This window comes from Podarcis cretensis (genome assembly GCF_951804945.1).
Source record: "Podarcis cretensis genome assembly, chromosome: 8".
NCBI classification, from domain to species: domain Eukaryota; kingdom Metazoa; phylum Chordata; class Lepidosauria; order Squamata; family Lacertidae; genus Podarcis; species Podarcis cretensis.
In genome coordinates, this window is record NC_137177.1 from 57,597,689 (window position 1) to 57,616,183 (window position 18,495).

Below are 18,495 nucleotides of genomic sequence, written 5' to 3' on the forward strand. Positions count from 1 at the left end.
AAAGTACAAAGATTCACAAAAAGTTTAGGGGTATGCGTACCCCCTGCGTACCCCCAGAAAAAACCCCACTGCCTATATCTATATCTCCATGGCATGAATTAGGTGAATAAGGTGATCTGTCCTCATGGTTGTATGTGGTTGCAGATGGAACCATGCCAGGGAAAGCATTAGAGGCCATTCCCTTTAGTCCAACCTAGAAGCCAGGGGCAGATTATAAGTAATCATTTCACACAATGGCCAGACAGATGTTTATGCTTCTCAGTCACAAAAGAACAGCTAAGAAAATCATGTTCCAAGGACCATCTGAGAATCATTGTTTCCCCCAGAAGGACTGTGACAACCTGGCAGAGATGTCCGTCTGGCAGCTCAGTGGACTTCGAGGGGCACCTGTCTGCTCGTAGATAATGTAAGGCACTGGCAAGTTTACCAGAGCCTTTGGAGAACACCTCTCAAATTATATACTTCAAAACCAACACCCCCCTTGCCAAGCAGTCTGGTGGAGTTCCCAACCATAACATGATCATTCTGAGTCCCTGTTAACCATAATTGCCTTGACATGTATTTTTTTCGCTTCAGCAATTCATCTCAGCAGCATTTAAGTCATTTGCCTTTGGTCTGCTTTGCTTTCTTCCCATCCTTTGCTCGGTAGCCTTTGGTGTTGGCTACATCTGTGTTTTCCAATCCTCTTAAGGCAGCTTGCCCAAGCTGGATTTTTTTTTTAGAAAAAGAAATAAATGAATACAGAGATGCTTTTTCTCCTGTTCTTTCAACCTCTACTTGCTCTTCAAACTTCAGCTCCAATGGGCAATGGCTGGGAACTGCTAAAAATGGAAAGAGGTGGGTATGAATTGGAGCCATAGTTTGTAAAAATTGGTGGAAGGAAGGTTGTGCTGGTGGGACTCGATTCCATTGCATGGGCCTCTCTCATAAACAATAAAACTTGTGGGCGTCTAATGAAACTGAATGTTGGGAGATGAAAGAAAGGACTTCTTTGTGCAGTGCTTAGTTAAACTATGGAACTCACCCTTGGCAGTGATGGCCACCAACTTGGATGGCTTTAAAAGAGGAATAGACAAATTCATGGAGGATAAGGTTATCGGTGGCTACTAGCTATGATGATGGCTATGCTCTGCAGTAATACCACTGCAGGAGAGGTAGAGGGCTCTTGTGTTTGGGTCCTGCTTATGGGTTTCACGCAGGCACTTGTGTGCTCACTGTGAGAACAGGATGCTGAACTAGATGGACCACTGGCTGGATCCAGCAGAATCCTCTTTTATCCTTATTCAGCTCTAGGGTGCAAGGAGAGGCATCATGATCCCTGTCCCCACCTTCCACCTCTTGCCTCATCCCTAGTGCAATTATATTCCCCTTGATCACTTCCCAAGCCCATGGATAGTGATTTCCTCAAACATGCCCACCTGGTGCCAATGTCGTCCTCCTCTGGACATCAGCAAAGCCCACCTCTTAGGTTTTTATAGTGCATTTTTCTGTGCATCGGCAATGGGGAACGTCAGGTCTTGCGGGGATGGATGTGGCCTTTCTATCTGGCCCCCAGGACTCTTATCAGAGCAACATCCCTCAATGGCCCTGCCTTGCACCCTTCTTGGTGTTTCGGCTTGGCTGGAAAGTGTTCTTTAACTCTGATAGCGCACCCTGAGTGTCTGAATGAAGGACAGAGAAGAGTCTGCAAGTGTGCATAGAACTATCCTACTGTAAAGGTAAAATTCACATTTGTTGCTCTGCCTGCTTTTCCATTTGGACCTGCCCACCTCAGAAGGGAATGTGGCCCCCTTTCTGAAAAAGGTTCCCCACATTTGCTATACGTGTTTACTCAGAAGTAAGACCCACTGAGTTCACTGTAAGTTTGGAAGGCAGGGAAAAATTCCCTGAAACTGCACCAACGCCGCCACCACCCACCCACCCACATTTATAGCTGCCAGTGGCTGTTGGTGTGCTTTTGATGCTGTCAACAGTTACTCCGCCTGTTGCTCTTGTGTGCCATCCTTATAGTTCTTTCTGACCCTTTCCCGACCAAGAGGGTTTGGCTTCAGAGCCAATTCAGGATGGAGGCAGTAAAGGGAAGCAATGTTTTGGAAGGAACTTAGTTAAACTTAGTTTAAAAATATGAGGACCACAAAATAGTGCCCAGCATCAGCAGGGAAAGGGAATAACCCAACTGCATTGTCCTCCCACCCCAAATAATGGCAGAGTAACTCTTTCAACCCCACAGGCTGAAAATATGGTAGTGAAGTTGCAGGAAGCTTTTCAGCTCAGCTTTTTCTAAAGACTTGCACTTCAGATAGCATTGTTGTGAGCACCCTACTATTCCTAATCTACAAGTCAATAAAATGTCTTAAGAGACGCTTCCCTCCGTTAAATATATTCCTGTCAAATCAAATAAGTTGTTCTTTTAATCCCTCTCTGCCTTACAGTAAAATTAATGAATTTTCCTTACAAAATACTTGAGTGTGTGTGTGTGGGGGGGAGGTTTTACAATGCAAAACTCTGCTGCTTATCTAGTTATATCTAAATTAACAGCATCTCTTGCTAGCAGGTGCTATACTTGGAAAGCAACATACTGTAAGCAATTAGAGAATTGTATGTAAATATATAATTTGTCTGACGAAAGAAGCTCTTTAGTGTGATTAACTCTCATTTAAAACTTCACTGTCAAAGGTAAACATTTTCCCCAAAACTACAGAGTCGGGATCAGAAATCTATCAAAAAATGTGTTGGAATTAGGGTGGGTGTGAGGTGCCCATTATCAAAAATAAGAAGCTAAAGTATAGCTGGGGGCTTCAGGGTAGGGGGGGGGAACCCAAATCCTTATATAAAAGCATTACTGCAACACTTTGAAAAGATGCAGCCAATATCTTCCCTTTGGAAGACATTGCCAGCAATATGCTGAGGACACAGAGCTCTACTTCTCCTTTACATCTGCAGGTGAGACAGTGGAAGTGCTGGACTGCTGTCTTGCTTTGGTAATGGACTGGATGAGAGCCAACAAGCTGAAGCTCAATCCAGTTAAGACTGAGGCACTGTTAGTGGGTGGTTCCCTAGACTGTGCAGATGGATTACACCCCCTCTGAAGGAGTGGGTACATAGCTTGGGGGTGCCTTTGGGACTTATGCTGTCATTTGAGGTTAGGTGGCCCCAGTGGCATGGAATGCCTTCCATCAGCTTCAGCAGGTGTCCCATCTATGCCCCTATCTGGACAGGGATAGCTGAACTTTTGTTGTCTATGCTCTGGTAACCTCTAGGTTAGATGACTACAATGCATTACACGTAGGGCTGCCTCTGTAGATGGTTCAGAAACTTCAGACAGTGCAAGAATTTGGAAGCCAGGTTGCTTACTGGGGCAAGACGGTTTGAGCATATTACACCGATCCTGGCCCTACTCTACTGGCTGCCAATTCATTTCCAGGCCTAATTCAAAATGCTGGTTTTGACCTATAAAGCCTTAAGCAGCTCAGGACCACAATATCTCAAGGACTGTCTCTCCCCATATGAACTGACCCAGACCCTGCAACCATCATCTGAGGCCCTTCTTTGTATTCCTCCTTCACAAGAGGTCCAGAGAGTGGTAAGTTAATGGGCTTTTTCTGTGGTGGCTCCCCTTTTATGAAATGCTCTCCCCAGAGAAGCTTGCCTGGTGCCTTCATTACATATCTTTAGGCACCAGGCAAAATGTTTCTCTATAACCAGGCCTTTGGCTGATTAACATTCTATGGTCTTTTAAATGCATTTGTGGGATGGGAGTTGTGGGGTTGTTTTTGTTTTATTATGTATTTTGTGTCCCATTTTGTATTTTTCTGTTGTGAACTGCCCTGCGATATTTGGATGAAGGGTGATATGCAAATTTAAATAATAATAATAATAATTCCCTGAAGAAGTAAAAATTACAGATAAGAAAGTACAGTCATACCTCGGGTTACAGGCGCTTCGGGTTGCACAATTTCAGGTTGTGCATTGTGCTGAACCTGGAAGTACCAGAACAGGTTACTTCTGGGTTTCAGCGCTTGCGCATGCGCAGAAACGCTGAATCGCAACCTGCGCATGCGCACATGCGGCGCTGCGGGTTGCAAACGTGCTTCCCACACGGATCACGTTCGCAACCCGAGTGTCCACTGTACTCTGGACTGGGATCATAAAGAGAAGTTCAGTGGTACCTCGGGTTAAGAACTTAATTCGTTCCGGAGGTCCGTTATTAACCTGAAACTGTTCTTAATCTGAAGCACCACTTTAGCTAATGGGGCCTCCCGCTGCCACCGTGCCACCGCTGCACAATTTCTGTGCTTCATCCTGAAACAAACTTCTTAACCCGAGGTACTATTTCTGGGTTAGTGGAGTCTGTAACCTGAAGCGTATGTAACTCAAGGTACCACTGTAGTGCTAAAATGATTTCATCTGTTTTTCTGAGAAGGCAAAAGATACAAAGATGCTCACACAAATCCCCATCTCCATCAACATTTTACCATCTTGCAACAAGGGCCTAGTTTGAAGTTGATGATGTTTATTCTGCTGTGTCAAATCCAATTTCGAAGGTGCTCTTTGTGTGAAAACTTGAGAAAGACTTGACAAATCAGCAGTGCTGGGAACTATAAGCATTCATTACCCAGCCTACCAAGGCAGAATCTTGGGCTAATGTGGTTGTATAAGGTTCCTATCCACTTGCCACAGCTACTTGGAATTTATTTAGGCATGATGGCAAAATATGAGGAGGGAGCTATCCCCCCCCCTTAAAAAACAAACAAACCCACAACACATGTTATTCGTGCTCAGTTCCTGTTTATACTGGCTTGGCTTGCCTGGCAGCCATTTTGTGTTATGCCACAACCCCACACCAGCCATTCTGGGGCTGCAGCCTATGACACTTTCTCAAAACTCCAAAAAGCTTTGGTGATCCCTGTTCTCCACTGCCATTGTTCAGTGGTCATGGTTACTAGAAACACTGCATGTGTGTAGAGGTCTTTTTATTATTTCTATACACATTTCAGCTCTAGAACTGAAAACATTCTTGGGCTGGATGTTGTGTGCTGTGAATAAAAGGTGGGAGGGCCATCTATGTCACCCCAAACACTTTGGAGGACGGATGGGATTGTAATGTTAATAATTACAACAATAAAACCTTGTTTGTTAACAAATTCATTTTCAAAACAGTGTTCCAGTTGGGCTCCTAATGTCTCTCTGCAAACAGCACAACAAATAGGTCGTCATTATGCCAGGGAATAGTCTGTTAATTTTATCTCAGGCCATGTCCTCCTCCTGTTACACAGAAAAACACTCATTCCTATATGAATGAATGCCTTCCTCATCACAATAATTTCCTAATGACGTTTCATGGTTGAGGGTTGCAGGTGGGGGAAGCCTTGTCTAGCATTGGCAGTAAAGTCCAAAATGAAATATAAAACATCCTTGCAAAAACTTCAGTCGGGAACAGAATGCAACTGGGGGAAGGACATAAGACTGGATTATGTGTCTCTGTATCAAACAGAGACATCTGCTGGTCAGTCCCAAAATGGCCCCAACATTTTGTTCTCTCAGGCTGGAAACGCCATTATTTCCAGCCCAAACCGATCCCTCTCAGTAACAACACAAAAGAGTTTGCCGTAACAGGAAGGCACCACGTTCAGGCTGCTACCAGCTCCTGTGCATTTGCGAGGGGTTATGCATCTGTTCTGTACAAACCCCAAATCATGAGCAGAAGTGGAGGTGGTATGTGGTGAAATTATGCCTCAGCGTGGTGGGAGCAACCTCTGTAGGCCACTGCATTGGCTACCCCTGCTGTAGCATGACCCAGAAGCGGAGTCCATCATGAAGCGATATATATACATTTATACAGTAATCCCTCATCTTAACTTGCGTGATTTCAACCACAAGCAGTCGAAGGCAGGCTGGTTGACATTGCACAAGTCAAGTCCCAAGCAAGGTGGACAGCTTAAAACCTCTTTTCATTCCAGTTCCACTTGGGCTACTCAACACAAAAAGAGCTTTTAAACACTCTACCTTGCTTACTGGACAAGGCCCACTTGGTGCACCAGTTTGAGGAGTTCTGAGGATGCTATAGGGCACGGCAAACTATGGCCCGGGGGCTGGATCTGGCCCAATTGCATTCTGGATCCGGCCTGCAGATGGTCCCGGAATTGTTGCATGGATCGGTGTGGGGATTCTGATTGTTCAGATTGCACCATTTTCACACACACACACACACCATGGCGGCGGCACCGCCTCCCTCCCTTCTCCTGGCTTATCCCCATCCTGCCTAGAAGAGGAAGGGGGCTGGGCTTTGTTGAGCCGTGGTCGGCTGAGCGCCATTTTAAGCAGCCCCTCTCTGGAGCCAGCCCTTTTGCACAGCTCATCATCCCACCGCCGCCAGCCGCCGCCAGCTGCTGCCACTCGCAAAGCACAGGTAAGCAGCTACCAGGGCTCATCCAGTGCTGTGGAGAAGGGTTGTGAGGAGGGATTTTATTTTTTTTCAAAATATAGTCCGGCCCCCCACAAGGTCTGAGGGACAGTGGAAAAAGTTTGCTGACCCCTGCTCTAGGGACTCAGCTACAAATAAAACATTTTAAATGTGTAGTAAAGTGCAATATACAAATGTGACACTAGAGGATGAAATTGAGCTATGAAAAATTCAATGTATTTTTCAAAACGTTTTTTAAAATAGCATTTTCACAGCGTTTTTTAAATATGTGTGTAGATTCCACCTCACTGTCCCCTCCACCTGCTACCTGTGGGGCATCTCCAAAGGTTTGACTATGAAAGCATGTCACATATATGTGTAATCCTTGGAATCAAACCCACACATAAAATGAGGACTTATTGTAGTGTATTCCTAATCACATCTCAGTCATAAGCCCCACCGAGAAGACTTGCTTCAATGAGATTTAGGCTGCGTATACATCATACATATAAAACACAACTCCCCCCCCCCAAGAATCATGGGAACTGTAGTTTACTCCCCAGAGCTACACTTCCCAGCACCCATAACAAACTACAGTTCCCATGATTGTTTGGAGGAACTCATTTGCTTTAAATGTGTGGTGTAAATTCAACCTCAATCCCTATCAAGGGCTTATAGCAAGGACATGGAATATGTGGCCCTTTAGATAAGTGTTAGACTACAACTCCCATAATCCCCAAACATTAGCCATGCTGATTGGGGCTGATGGGTGTTGGAGCCCACTAACATCTGGGTGGGCTGAAGGTTCCTCATCCCTGACAGAAATGAGCCATCTTAGTTCTCAATGGCTCTCATTAAGATCCGTGGGACAAAGTAAAGGGGTTACAATCTGAGATGCAATATGCAGTGAGCAAAGTATGTTCCTTGTTGAAGATATTGGAATATCTGGGGGGGGGGAGGTTCCCCAGCAAATGACTTTGCGAGGGGAGGAGTCATTCATTCATATGGACAGTAATAGTATACATAAGAATAGTCCTACTGGATCAGGTCAGTGGTCCGTGTGGTGCAACATCCTGATCCCACAGATGCCCATGGGAGGCCCACAATCAAAACTTACCCAGTACCCAGTTACAATGCAGATGTTTTGTGTTTGCACGCAGATGTTCTTCACTCAGTTGCACTCCATAATGGATTTGATATTCTTAGTTCAGCATAAACAAAAATTTATAGGGATGCACACGTATCCATTCCAAAGATGTATGATACAAAGAATTGTGTTATGTAAAGATTGTGCTTTTCATACTCCCACCATATAATTTCCCCCGCCACACTCTGGATCTCTCTTGCTCTCTCTCACACACACACCCCAAAGCCAAAAATATAACACATTGTTCCTCTTAAAATATAAAAAATGAATTGCAACATATACCTACATCTCTAGCAATACTCTGATCTCACTGATCCCTTGGAAGCAGGAAGAGAAAGGTTGTACTCAATCAAAGCCAAATTGAACAGTAAATGGTAAATTAGCATCCAAATTACAGCAGTACATGAATCATAAAAAAATAACTTGGAAATATCAAGAAATTTCCAGCTTTGTATTCAGCTAGTGATGTTTATAGCTGCAGCTCTCTCATAAACGGGTAGGAATAAAGAAACTGAGATGTTCCTAAGAACAGCCTGGCCAATAAAGAGAAAATTTGCTAAACTGCCATAATAAAGCATTAATTTCTACAGGGAAGGGGGACTTCCTTGTAAAGATGTTTACTATACATTAGAAGACGTCCATAACAGTTTGGTTTAATAAAGTCTCTTTCTCTTGTTTCTACGGTTCTCATCCTGTAATGTGGCGTCAAGACCACATAGAGATAGACAATGATTATCATCCGTTCTGGGTTAACTCGAGTCAAGTTACTCATGGGAGTTGCTCTCAATCTCTTTGCCAACCCTTAACGCGTCTTAGTAATTAGAATTGACAGTCAGATGTTAGATTAAAATAGAGGCTGGTCGTTGCTATGTTAAAGAGATGGAACAAGATCCCTTATTTGCATGTGTCTCCTTAATAAAGTGTTTGCTAAGTGGAGACGATACTCCCAAAATGAAACTGGGTTTTTTTTGTGTGTGTTTTTTGCCTTTCACGTACTGCAGACATCACTCGGATAGGCAACAAATGAGCAAATCTTCTCCGAGCCACTTTGATGGTGTCTAAATTTAATTTCGGAGCTTACCATTGCATCAGCCGCTCCTCGTAATCATTTGGCATTTTACGGAACAGAGAAAGATATTTAATTGGAGGCAGGGCATACAGCCCAAGTCTCACAATGGGGTTCATTCCAAGGCAAGGCCAGCAGTAGGCTCTTTGCAGAGCTTTGACCTCAGCAAGTGCCCAGTGATGCCTGCCACTAGTGTCAGCCCTGCCTTGTTATGCTGTCAATTGAGTTCTTTTTGTTGCCTGGGCAACAAAAGAAACATTGATTGATTTCTGGCCTGAGCTTTATGGGCTTTGTGATTGTTGGTGGTTTTGATGCTCTATTTTGCTTCTTAAAAAACAACTATTAGTTTTACATTAGGGGTCCTGTGAATCAAAGCACAAGATATATTATATATAGTGGGGGGGGGGGTTAATAAGAATATCAAGTGCCTGTACTCATACCTTTATAAAATGTCATGGGTGCCAGCACAAGTTGGGTGCCATGGGCAGCAAAAAAGAAGAAGAAGAAGAAGAAGAAGAAGAAGAAGAAGAAGAAGAAGAAGAAGAAGAAGAAGGAGAAGAAGAAGAAGAAGAAGAAGAAGAAGGAGAAGAAGAAGAAGAAGAAGAAGAAGAAGAAGAAGAAGAAGAAGAAGAAGAAGAAGAAGAAGAAAAGAGGGAGGGAGTGACATACTTTGTAGTTTTTTGCCGCCACCACAACCCCACATTTTGTACTACATTAGCCATAAAAAAAATTTAAAAAATGCAATTGATTGGTGGCACAACCTAGCTGAAATTCAAATGAATTTGTTTTGAGCATTCTTCTGGGTCTCACGGGTCAGATAACAAGAAGGAAAATATTTACAGTGGTACCTTGGGTTACAGACACTTCAGCTTACAGACTCCGCTAACCCAGAAATAGTACCTCGGGTTAAGAACTTTGCTTCAGGATGAGAACAGAAATTGTGCGGCAGCAGCAGGAGGCCCCATTAGCTAAAGTGGTACCTCAGGTTAAGAACAGTTTCAGGTTAAGAACGGACCTCCAGAACGAATTAAGTTCTTAACCCGACGTACCACTGTACAGCCCAAAAGTGGATGGAGAGGGGGAGAGATGCAGCTGTCAGTTTCTGTGATCAAACTGAGGTCCATGGATGTTTATTAAAAAGCAAAATATGTTGTTGTTGTTTTCTGAGGGGGGGGGAGAAAGAAAGAAAGAGAGAGAGAGATTCCACTGACATAAACCTTGAAGCCTGAGAAGGTCATTAAGCTGTAAATAAAGTTGCAAGAGGTGCAGGCAGGGCAAAGTGAGGAAAGAACAAATAATGGGGTAACCAGATTAAAGTTGCTGGTTTAGACATGGAATTCCACTGGCGGAATGCCTCTTATGCAGTTCAATTACATTTTTTAAAAAAGCATTAATTCTGTTTTAAAGGTTTGTTCTCTACAAAATGGCCAAGTTGTTTAAGTGAAAAGTGAATAAGTACCTAACGAGTCATTAAAATCTATAAGACTGCGCAGCCCGCAGGCAGCTCCATTACCTAGACTCAGTCAATTGTCGCACCATGTGATAAGATGAAGACATTGGGTTGTTATTGGGAAATATAAAAGGTTGAACGGGGCCACTAATAAGCCACTTCAGGATGTGTTAAATTTGGTAACACTGTTCGGAAAAGCTTGGCGTGTTTTCCCAGACAGTTTTACACTATTAGAGAGTTTGTTTCTTGGAACTGTTGTTTCAAAGAGCAATCTGCTCACAACAATTCACATCTGTCAGAATATTATGCAAGAATATTATCCAAGATGCAATTGGTGCCTGAGGATTTTTAAAATGTCCTTAGCATGTCCACTTGGGAGGGTTGATGAAATGTTAATGGTAGCTGTTCTTCACTCCATCTTAGTGAGAAAGACAGAAATTACAGGAAAAGATGAATGGTATTGAAGTTTAGGTGGGTTCCCATGAGGCAAGACACAATGATAACAGCAAGAACCTTTATTGAACTTACAGAACAGGGGGAAAGCAACTGCTTATATACATTTCTGAAGGCCTGGGCCACTCCCACTCCCAATGTGATTGGCTATCTAAACTCCCAAGCTGCGAATCATAACTCAGAGTTTAAGGGCCAATGGCAGAGGCCCAAATCCTGAATTGTTCTGTGATGTATCGAATCAGAACACAGGGGCTCAGAATCCTTAGTCCAGACTCAAGCTCAGGCAAACAGAGACCACTGAATACAATAACAGGTATCACAACCTGGAGAAGTGAAAAAATCAAGAGGAGCCCTGCCAGAACCAAGCAAAGGCCCATCTAGTCCTATGTCCTGTCCTCATGGCAGCCAACTAGTTGCCCCAATAGGAAGCCTGTGAACAGAACTTGAGTACAACAGTGCTCTCGCCACTTGTGATTCCAGCAACTAGTATTCAGAAGCCTAGTAGCCATTCATAGCCTCATCCTCCATGAATTTGTCTAATCCTCTTTAAAAGCCACCCAAGTTGGTGACCATCACCACATCTTGTGGAAGTGAGTTCCAGAGATCTCAAATCTTCCAATTTCCGGCTTCACTGGATGATCCTGAGTTCTAGTATCATGAGAGGAGGGGAATGCCTCCCATGCCACTTGTGCCATGCCCTGCAACATTGGAGGTGGCATGCTTCTGAATACCTGTTGCTAAAATGCATTGCGGGACATTTTTAAATGGCAGCTTGTCACTTTCTGCATCCTGAGATGGAGGCTACATGTCAGATGTCAGCATGGCTATGGGTGTCAATTCCAAGGTGCTGTGCAGCTGCTTAAGGGTGCTGCATGCTGCTATCAGATGCTTCCCAGTGGGAAATAGACACCATACAGTAGGGATGGAGAACTTCAGGTGCACTGGCCCAATGAGGTCCTCTGCATCTGATGCTCAAGGCTTTCCCCAGGCCCCACATTCACCTCAGCTGCACACCTTCTCCCCAAGCTGCATCCCTCAGCGAGGAAGGGCTGTAGCTCTGTGGTAGAACACCTGCTTCGCATGGAGAAGGTCTGAAGTTCAATCCCCAGCATCTCCATGTAGAGATGGGAGAGACTCTGCACCCAAAATCCTGGAGAACCATTGCCAGTCCCTGACCTACTTGGATGATCTGAGTTAGATGGATCAATAAGTCAACTTCCTGTGGTCCCAACTTGGAAGCCTCATTAAGTGTTTGTGTCCTTGAACTCTGAGAGTGAATCTTGCTTGCCTGAGAGAGAGGACTGTGTGCAGAAACTAGCATACTGTGCAAAGGAAAAAAGCCCAGGGAGGTGGACCATGAGAGGTAAACCTACTCAAAGACAGAGCCATGCTTCTTTTTAAAAAAGAAGATATGAGTTGCATAAGCTGAACATATTCATTACTTTACTTAGAAATAAATTCACTCAGTTCCATGATGTTACTCTCTAGGAAGTATGCCTAGGATTGCAGTCTTTTTCTTTTTTCAGTATAATTTTTTTATTAAATTTGTCAAACTATTTCACAATACTCTCCATATCAAATAATTATGTTGTTTCATAAATTGACTTCTCACCCCCACCTCCACAGTGTTTTTACTCAAACTTTTTCTACTGCATTATATCTTTAGTTATTACAAAAAGTGTCTCTATCACCATTATTTTATCATTTTTCATGTCCAACAGGTCGAGTTTGGTCAATTCAATGGGGGTAGATCACTGCCAGTTTTTTTATAGTGGGAGTAGATCCCAGTCTCTTGGTAACTGGACAGCCCTGGACTATAGTATTTAGGATTACAGTCTTAAGATTTGCTTTTTTTCCCCTCCCATCAGTGATTGGAAAGAAAGCTCATCAGAACTTAAGAGAAAACAAAATATGTTTTGCCCTCCTAAAAAAGCCGCTATTCGTTGTTTACAATTTTAAACCCAGCAAGCGGATCTCCACATCAATACAGGAAAACATATGTTGAATTCTTCCCAAAGAATAAGAGGAGGAAGGAAGGAAGAAATAGATGATCGAAAGCTGCATGGAGACGCATTTAAGCAATAAAAGACGTACAGAGCATCATAATGATCATACATTATTAATTATAAACAGTATTCACTTTGCAGTGTACAGCTGTCAATGTATAAATAGAAAGAACTCAGCAAAACTATTGTATGGAAGAGAATCCAAAATTATGGGCGGGGGTAGTTTTTTCGGTGTGTTTTTTTTAATGTGTTTGCACTTTGTGAATTATTCAGCATGCAAGTTGCCTTTGCAAACAGTCTATGGAGAAATTGTCCCGCACAACCCCCACGGGATGTCAGTGGTGTTCATTCAGGAGACGTGGTGCTCTTTATCAAAAGCATTTAACTTTTAAATAAAATCTGAGCTTCTTGAAGAACTGCCTCTCCACCCCTACCCCCTAAAGCTATTGCATGCATGAAAATGTCCTAAACAGAAAACACTGGGAAGGCCTGATGCATGGCTGCCATCACGTAAAAGCATTTTATTAGAGCAAAATATTAGTTTTGTTTGTTTGCTTGGCATTCAGCAGCCAGCATCCTTATTACCGCAGAATGCCTCTGGTTTCCAGCCTAAAGGCATTCAGAGTTCATCTAGAGATGGAGCAGGGGACCGCAGGCACTTCACTTCTGCACCTCTTGCTGCTGAGCTGAGCACCACTTCCTATCCCAGTGTTGTCTAATAAGCTTATGGTGGGTGGGTGTGATGCAAAGCTCAACCTGATGCTCAACAGATTGATGGCAGGTGGAGGTGGGCAGCCTGCCCAGGGCTCCCTCCAACCTGAACCTGGAGACTGAACATGAGACCAGTCTGCACGAATCACATGTCTTCAGCCTCTGAATGTGAGTCAAAACCTTGGCATTTCATTCATTCATTCATTTTATTTGTATGCTGCTTTTCCACCAAAAAAAGAAATCGTGCCCAAAGCAGCTTACAAGAAAGAAAACAAAGCCATTTCAAAAGGAAACAGTGCAGGCCCAGGATTTGGGGTATAATATAGAACTGAAAGAGTGGGGGAAATTACGGAAAGTAAACTGGAAATTTACGGTGTGCTACACTCTGAGGGAAAACTTTCAAAAAATGCAATACTGTTGGTATTTGACCCCATGGAAGCTTTAAAAAATGTATAAAAATATATCTAGTACTTGTTGGAGATGTGGAGAGGAAATTGGTACAATGTTTCATATGTGGTGGCTATATTAAAAAAAAATTAGGATGTTCAGGGTGTCTTTAAAAAAAACCCAAAAAAACCCCCAGAAGCTTTCCTACTTGGAATTACAGAACCAGACATTCTGTGGAACTTAAGAGAAATTTTTCTGTATGCCACTTTCACAGCAAGAATCCTAATAGTGTCTAATTGGAAAAGTGATAAAACCCCTTCCGGATCAGAATGGTTACAAAAATTGGTTGAATATGCACAACTAGCCCAATTATCAAAAAAAAGGAAAGATAAAACAAAACAAACATTCATTGTAAAATGGGAAGATTTCAAAATATATCTTAAGAATAACTGTTGCAGTATGAACTCGATCACTGCCTTCGAATAACTTCTGTAGCTGTACTAAGTAAAAAACAATGACTCGGGAGAAATAATATTTTATTATAAATTGAATGGATAGGTTTATGCAATGAGTTTGTAAATATCAAATGAAATATGGAGATGACAGGAAGTTAGATGCACTTAAAGAAGATTTACAGTCAGAACATGGGAATTTATTTTTTGTTAACTTTGTATTTTGTATAATAGGTGACGTAAATGTATGGTTTTCTTTTGTTGATGTTTAAGCACAATAAAGCATAAAAAAGGAAACAGTGCAAAAACAATTTCATAATAACATAGCAAAACAACACAATAGTAAATGCAAAAAAACCCCAAAACACATTTCAGTAATATAAATATAACAAGGTTACATAGGCAACATCCAGTGGCCAACGGCAAAAACAAGGGAGCTTTACAGTTTCATCTTGGCTCTAGAAACTGTCTCTCTTCTGTAGCAGCTTCTTATAGGGCTTCCAAGGACAAGGGGTGGAGTAGCTGGAAATAACCCTCCCATGATATTGCTCCGTGGGATGCTATTGGATAGGGGAAGAGGCAATGCAGTATCCTCTATAATGCAGTGAACTCCAACTCCCATAAGCCCCAGTCAGTTGGGTCAATGATCAGGGATGGTGGGAGCTTTAGTTCAACATATTCCAGAGATTCAACCCACGGAGCTACTCTTGCTGCTGAAAGTCAGTGCAGACAGTGGGTGCCACCAGTTGTGACTTTGCACGAGTAGAAGCCCTCTTATGGCTGGCATTTGGCACACTACCAGATGTCTGTAAAAAGATTCCTTGCATTTTCCCACTCTAGCCACCATTTCCTCACCTCCCTTGCTTTTCAGTTAGCAATTTTATTCAACTTTTTGTTAGAAGAGGTGCAACCTCCCCCCTAGCCCGACATCAGTTAATCTGCATGCCATTCCCGATATAAAAGTGAACTGTCAAGGACGTCGCAAGAAAAGGTCTACAATTATAATGCTGCATAATCAAGAAACACCACCTGTCTCAGAATTCATTACCTCTGTCAAGCAGGCAGCTGTATAGTCTCCACCACCTGACAGAGAGGGCGCAGAAACTCCACAGAGTGACAGGTGATGCTTCCTGTTTAAATCTAAAGGGACACCAACAAAATTATTTTAAACAAATATTTTAATGCCCGCTTGTTATTGACTCTCCAGGGTTTCCAAAACAGACTCTGAAGAACACTGAGTAGCTTTTATCTCCCTGCCAATTCTGTTTTCTTTTCACTTGGAGAATGAAATATCCCCTGCCCCTGCTGGCAGGCTGTGTAAAGATGGGCAGCATTCTCCCTTGCCAATACTCTTATCTTGAAAAGAGTGTGTCGTGAAGTGGTCGTGTCCATTTGGGAATAGGCCATCACACGTCAAGCATGATGGAAAGAAGTTTTTTGGACGGTTCCAAGGCTAACCTTCTTAGACACAGTGCAATTTAAGGTTAGGAGCAGCCTTCCCCAACCTGCTGCTCCCTAGGTGTTTTGCACTCCACTTCCCATTACCTCAGGAGTCTGGCTCTGGCTCAGGGAAAGGTGCCCTTGTGGTCTGGGTGAATCCTCTGGGAGTTCTTGTCGCTGGGTGAAAACACTGAGGCTGGTGCCTCCCCCCCCCCCCCAACGCAGCGTGACCTGGGAGTCATCACTCCAGTCTCCCACTACGCTGATGTGACCCATATCCAAGGACATGAGCACACGACAAGCAGAGTTCAAACAGAAGCTGAGCCTTCAGGTGTAACATCTAAGCCTAATTTATTGCGCACAAAATCAAACGTAACATAACATGGCTTCTCTCTCTGTCCTTCTTCCTCGGAGAGAGAACTGCACAAGCGATAGCTATACAGAACGGAACAGCGTATCTCAATTTCTGCTCACAAGACTCCAACAATCAGTGCTGGAATGTAAACACAGACATGTGACATGTAACAATCCCACACATCTGCAGCATGGGAGGAATGGAATTCCCAACACTTGTCCTCCTGCCTCAGGTGCAAAGGTCTCTCCATCTTCTGCAGTCACTTCTGAGCCCTGACCTGGCTCTCCATGGGGTGCCCCTACAGCCTCCACCTCTATGCCCAGATCACTACTGGATGCAGGAGGCATCATAGGACTCTTATCAGCTCAGCTGTGGCAGGCCAGCTCCCTCAGGCCTCCTTTCCCTCCACTGTTACCTGAGGGCAATCATTCCATCAGATTGCCACTGTGTGAGAGATGGGAAGCAGAAGTCTTGTTTTGTCAGCTTTGCTGGAGGCCCAGCTCCATCAGGCACCTCCTGCCCCTGAATTGTGCCAGCTAATTAATATAGGGATAACTGTTTAGAAACTGATGGCTGAGTTTGTGGTTTTATTTTCCTCTTCCCTCCCTGTTCCTTTTACCTTGTGGGTTTTTTGTTTGGTTTTTGCTTTTGCTTTAGATTGTAAGCTTGCTATTAAAGACTGTCCTGTTTTGATTTTATGTAAGCCACTCTGGGAGCCTTTTGAGCTGAGGATCAGGGTACAAATGCTCTAAATAAATAGATAGAACATTATTATAAAGTTCCCATTCACACACCAAGTGGCAATTCACTCCTGCCAACCTAGCAGTTCAAAAGCACATCAAAGTGCAAGTAGATAAATAGGTACCGCTCCAGTAGGAAGGTAAACGGCGTTTCCGTGTGCTGCTCTGGTTTGCCAGAAGTGGCTTAGTCATGCTGGCCACATGACCCGGAAGCTGTCTGTGGACAAATGCCGGCTCCCTTGGCCTATAGAGCGAGATGAGCGTGCAACCCCAGAGTCGGTCACGACTGGACCTAATGGTCAGGGGTCCCTTTACCTTTACCATAGCACATGGTGGAAAAATCTTCTCTGCTTACAATATGCCATTCCTGCCCCCCAGATTGCTGTGTAATGAGTCATCCTCCACTCCACTGATTTAAAAGCCAGGAGACTGTTTTGTTCTTTTGGCTGAAGGTTGACTTGTTAAAGAGGTCCTACACGATGTTGTTGTCGTGAACTGGCAGGACAATGGGGAAGGGGAAGAGGATCCCAGTGAAGGATGTAGCCAGGACTGGGATACACCGGTGCAAGCTGGGGATTTGGAGAGGTTGGTGTAGGAAGTACTCACGCAGTGACAGAAAATGGCGACGTCAGTGCACAGGAACCAGAGCAGCAGGACCCATTACCAGGGCCCTAGCTCTGTAGAAGAACACAGGCTGGTATGCAAAACCTGGCAAAGGCAGCACTGGAGAGGTGCTGCCACACAATGTAGACCAGCCTCCCCCTAACCTTCTACCCTGCAGATGGAATAAGATGCTAATAGGGAGCTTCCTTGTACCAAGTCAGACCATTGGCCCACCTAGCTCAGTATTGCCTACACTGACTGGCAGCAGATCTCCAAGGTTTGGGAAGTGAAAATTCTTACCCCCACTTGGAGAGACTAGGAAATTGAACCTGGGGCCTTCTGCATGCAAAACAGATGCTGTACCACTGAGTTGCAGCGTTTCCCAGTGTCTTGGGCTACAATTCCCATCATCCCTAAACATTGCCCATGCTAGCTGGGGGTGATGGACATTATACTCCAGAAACATGAGGAAGGCACTGGACTGAGGAAGGCTATTGCAATAGACAATACTTGGTTAGATGTGTCAGTGGTCTGGCTCAATATAAGGCAGCTTTCTGTTTCCCTAATAGCACCATCTTCTACATCTTTACTCAAAGTCCTATGACTCTCAAAGAAGTGGGTCTAAGTCAGTGGGGCTTTTGCAGAAGTAAAAATATGGGTGCAGTTTGGCTGAACAAGCCATTTCAAAGAAAAGAGCTGGAGTCACAGGTTTCCACTTTTAATTTCTCTGTTGCGTGTGGGCGGGGGGCGGGTTGGGGGAGAAGCCAACTTCATTCTGAACACATCACAGAGAGCCTGGAAAGGATCACTAAATGGAAGACAAACAGCTAAGCCGGGAAGACAAATTAGCATCCTTAAAATAAGTTAAATATGGCAACAAATAAGAAAACACCAAAAGGCATTTTGCTGCCTTCCGCAGGCCTTGCAAGATGTGTTGGCCATTACTCCTTATTATTGCCCTGGGAAAGAAATGTGCGCTGAAGACGGAAAATGAAGTTAGCAATGATTTTTCAGTCATGAACCTTTCTCCAGGGATGAGTTATAAAGGAAGAATTGTAGCCTGCAAAAAGGAAGGTGGAAGGCAAGAATTGTCTAATTTTATCTGTTGAAAGATAACACACACACACACACACACGAGGGGAGGAAAGCTTATGACAAAAGGAGCATTGAAAGCACACAGTTGTTAAGCCAAGTGTATGGCATGTTTGGTTCCTGAGGGTTGTGCTTTACTCTCACTAAGTTTTACTCAAAGTAGACCCATTGAAATGGACAAGAATAACTT

General features: G+C 43.7%; 2 long non-coding RNA genes across 2 annotated transcripts; one reads left to right on the forward strand and one right to left on the reverse strand.

Annotated features, from left to right (window-relative positions):
- Positions 1-536: 536 nt before the first annotated feature.
- Positions 537-8,788, reverse strand: LOC307223140. The gene is made up of 2 exons (XR_013841983.1): positions 8,632-8,788; positions 537-821 (listed from the first exon to the last, which is right to left on the reverse strand). It is a non-coding gene; the product is annotated as an uncharacterized lncRNA (long non-coding RNA).
- A 1,991-nt stretch (positions 8,789-10,779) lies between these two features.
- On the forward strand, positions 10,780-12,670 carry LOC307222688. The gene is made up of 3 exons (XR_013841846.1): positions 10,780-10,832; positions 11,546-11,882; positions 12,388-12,670. It is a non-coding gene; the product is annotated as an uncharacterized lncRNA (long non-coding RNA).
- The last annotated feature ends 5,825 nt before the right edge of the window (positions 12,671-18,495 follow it).